Raw genomic sequence first — 4,109 nt, 5'->3', positions numbered from 1 at the left:
GAGAGAGAGAGAGAACTGGTGAAATCGATGTTGATGCCATGTGGTTGGAGGTTCCCAAGACGGAAGAGGAGGCTTACTTCCTCCAGGCGTCGGGTGGCTTGGATTTGGCGGTGGAAGAGGCCCAGGACTTGCATGTCCTTGGCAGAATGGGAGGGGGAGTTGAAATGTTTGGCCACAGGGCGGTGGGGTTGCTAGTGCGTGTCCCCCAGAGATATTCTCTGAAACGTTGCATGTGTTGGCGTAGAGGAGACCACATAGAGAGCAACAGACACAGTAGATAAGGTTCTGGATTAGTGGTGCTGGAAGAGCACAGCAGTTCAGGCAGCATCCGAGGAGCTTCTGCCTGAACTGCTGTGCTCTTCCAGCACCACTAATCCAGAATCTAGTTTCCAGCATCTGCAGTCATTGTTTTTACCACAGTACATGAGGTGTTTGGATGTGCAGGAAAATCACTGTCAGGTGTGGAAGGATCATTCGGGGCCATGGATGGAGGTGAAGGGGTAGGTGTGGCAAGAGAAGGTGCCGGGAGTGGAGGGTGGGTTTGTGTTGTTGGTGGTGGTCGTGGCGGTGGGGGGCAGATTTAACGAGGGAGTCGCAGATGGAATGGTCTCTGTGGAATAGTTTTAGTTATAGCCCAGATATGCTTTGCTTACCCAAATTCACAATTCAACATAGTCTCACTAAGTTTATGCAAATAATCTTCTCAGTTTAATGTTTTACACCCCATTATCATTTTCATGTCTCTAATCATACTTGGAACAACACCGACACCTCTTTATGAGGTTTACTGGCTCCTTTTAATTCACAATTTTCCTGATGGAGGTCTGACTAAGCCTCTGCAGTGCCAGGTGGTATTCAGGGAGTTAAATGGGGTCATGGAAAAAGGAAGAGGTGGGTCAATAAAAGATGGAAGCGCAGCATGAGTCATGGTCTCAGGTGGAGTAGAAAATAGGCTAAAGCAGGAATCAATAGCAAAAGCTTCATGAAAAGAAAAAATGTTAAATTGAATTTACAGATGAAAGTTCCTCATCATGTTACCTTCTGTTCTGTCAGCATCCAGCCACCATGTTTAATTACGTTTCACTTTGTTCTAGTGCCTGTCCCATTGGCGATTCCTGGCTACCAGACTGGGTTATTGCTTTGGGGAACTCCTCTGGTCTACGCACAAGCAGGACCCTGACCTTTCTGTAGCCGGTCATTTTAACACAGCTTCCTGCTCACATGCCCATATGTCTGTCCTCGACATGGTGCAGTGCTCCAGTGAAAAGCAGCGCAAACCACAGGAACAGTATCTCATCTTCAGACTAGGTACTTTACAGCCTTCTGGACTTAATATGGAATTCAACACCTTCAAATTGGGAACCATTTCTTTCCTTTCTTTTCGCTTGTTGTCATGTCCTCCCCTCCCCTATTCCATTTACTGTCCTTTCAAGTCTGGCAGGAGACACATCATTGTTCTTCCATTCTCACATTCTGATCATTCAACATCATCTACTAACATCTTTTCTCCACCAGCATCTTACGCCCACTACCCCACACCCACTCCCCCCTCAAACTATAGCATAAATGCTGTCCCTTCCACACTTCACAACAGCTCTGAAGAGGAGCCATCTAGACTCAAAATGTTAGTTTGCTCTCTCTCCGTGGATGCTGCCTGACCCACCATGATCTCCAGCATTGGTTGTTTTAAGTGCTCCCATCTCTTCCTTACTTCCCTTCACTTTTCCACCCACTTCGCCATATCTGTCACTTCATTCAAATCGCTCACTCTCCCATTAGCCAGACTACCCCTTTCCCCAGTCGGCCCATGCTCTGCCGCTGCTGAACCCAATCTTCTTTGTAAAAGGATCAGAAACAGGGACAGGAGGCCGTCCGGCCCCTTAAGCCTATTGCCCTATTAAATAGAATCGTGGTTGACTGATCTGAACCGTCCTGAAGTCCACTTTCTTTGCCCTTCCACCCCCCTCCTTCAAAAACCATTGATTCCCCAACTGATCAAGAATCTATGGCACTCTCCCCCCTCCACACAGCCATCCTTACACCCTCACCACCATTAACCCTCCTCCTCTCTGCGATCTGAGAACATTTGTAGCTCAGGTTGAAGTTCAGGTTGTAAGTTTGCTCGCTGAGCTGATAAGTTTGTTTTCAGATGTGTTGTCACCATGCTACATAACATTATCAGTGAGCCTCCATTGGAGCACTGGTATTCTGTACCGCTTTGTATTTGTGGGTCTTGTTCTCTTAATGTGTGTGATATCATTTCCAGTTCTTTGTCTCAGAGGTTGATAAATGGGGTCCAAATCAATGTGTTTATTGATGGAGTTCTGGTTTAAATGCCAGGCCTCCAGGAGTTCCCATGCATGTATCTGTTTAGATTGTCCTAGGATGGATGTGTTGTCCCAGTCAAAGTGGTGTCCTTCTTCGTCTGTGTGTAAGATTACTAGTGACAGCTGGTCATGTCTTTTGGTGGCTAGTTTTCTGCCTGTCTGTCTGATGTTGCATTTGTTGCGGTCCTTGCAGGGTATTTTGTAAATAACATTCGTTTTGTTGGATGTTGACACAGGATCCTTTAGGTAGCTGGTTTCAGTGTGTTGGTATGTTTGTGGGCTACCATGGTGCCAGTCACGGCAGTCTGGTAGTCATTGATATATGATATATTGATGTCTTTAATATATGGTAGTGTGGATAGTCTCAGGGCACGTGTCTTCTTGATTGAGTTTACTGTTTAAGAATCAGCAGATTGTATTCATTAGGTACCCATTGTTCTTGAATACACTGTACAGATATTTTTCTTCTGCTGCTCGTAGTTCCTGGGTGCGACACAGTTTTGTGGCCGATATAAATAATGTCCTGATGCAGCTCCGTTTGTGGGTATTGGGATGATTGCTCCTATAGTTGAGTATCTGGTCTGCGTGTGTGGCTTTCCTGTAGAAACTGGTCTGCAGTTCTCTACTGACTGTTTGTTCCACTGTGACATCTAGGAAGGAGAGTTTTTTGTTGTTCTCTTCCTCTATGGTGAAATTTATGGCAGAAAGGACGTTGTTCCATTTTGTGATGACAAAGGCATCATCCACATAGCAGATCCAAAGCATGGACTGGATAATGGGGAGGGCTGTTCATTTGAGTTTCTGTATTACTGCTTCTGCTAAGAAACCCAATATTGGTGATCCCACGGGTGTCCCGTTGATTTGTTTGTAGGTCTTGTCGTTGAAGGTGCAGTGGGTAGTAAGGCACAGGTGTTGAGGATGCTGTCCTTGCTGATGGAGTTGGTGCTGTCTGGTGTTTGTGTCCTTCGTTCCTCTAGTAGTGAGATCATGATTCCTTGGCTATGCTGATGTTAATTGATGTGAATAGAGTCGTTACATTAAAGGAGACCATGACTTTTTCCTCTTCTATCTTGGTGTCTTTGATGGTGTTCAGGAATTCTTGGGTGGAGTGGATGCAGTGCCATGAGTCTTCTAACAGTTATTTCAGTTTACAATGAAGTTCCTTTGCTAGTCTGTACGTCGGTGTGCCAGGGAGTGAGACTATGGGTCTCAGGGGCCCTTAGTTTGTGTACCTTAGGTAATCCAAGGAAGTGGGGTGAGTTGGATCCATCAGGTTTCCTTCTTTGGAGATCTATCTTGTGAATTTCACCATAACAGACCAAGACACATAAATAGAAAGCAGGACAGAACACCAGCGCTTCACCGGAAGCTCACTGATGATGTTACCGAGCATGGCAATGAAACGTCTGAGAACAAACTTACAACCTTTGCTCTTGGAAAGGCAAATCAGAGCAGGACTTAATGTTAAGGTCCTGGGGAATGTTGCTGAACAAAGACACCTTGGAGTGCAGGTTCATATTGCCTTGAAAGTGGGGTTGCAGGAAGATAGGATAGTGAAGGCGGCATTTGGTTTGCACTGAACATAGGAGTTGGGAGGTCATGTTGCGGCTGTACAGGAAATTACTTTGGCCATTTTTGGAATATTGTGTGCAATTTTGGTCTCTCTCCTATCAGAAGGATGTTGTGAAACTTGAATAGGTTCAGAAAAGATTTACAAGGATGTTGCCAGGGTTGGAGGATTTGAGCTACTGGGAGAGGCTGAACATGCTGGGGCTGTTTTCC

General features: G+C 45.7%; 1 protein-coding gene across 2 annotated transcripts in view; it reads right to left on the bottom strand.

Annotated features, from left to right (window-relative positions):
• The window catches only part of LOC122553791, a 50,774-nt gene that overhangs the window by 46,115 nt on the left and 550 nt on the right, over positions 1–4,109 (bottom strand). The window lies entirely within an intron of this gene.

The sequence above is a fragment of the Chiloscyllium plagiosum genome, chromosome 10 (genome assembly GCF_004010195.1).
Source record: "Chiloscyllium plagiosum isolate BGI_BamShark_2017 chromosome 10, ASM401019v2, whole genome shotgun sequence".
In the NCBI taxonomy this organism is placed as follows: Eukaryota; Metazoa; Chordata; class Chondrichthyes; order Orectolobiformes; family Hemiscylliidae; genus Chiloscyllium; species Chiloscyllium plagiosum.
The sequence above is the reverse complement of the archived record's forward strand: the minus strand, read 5'-3'. Positions and strand labels throughout refer to the sequence as shown.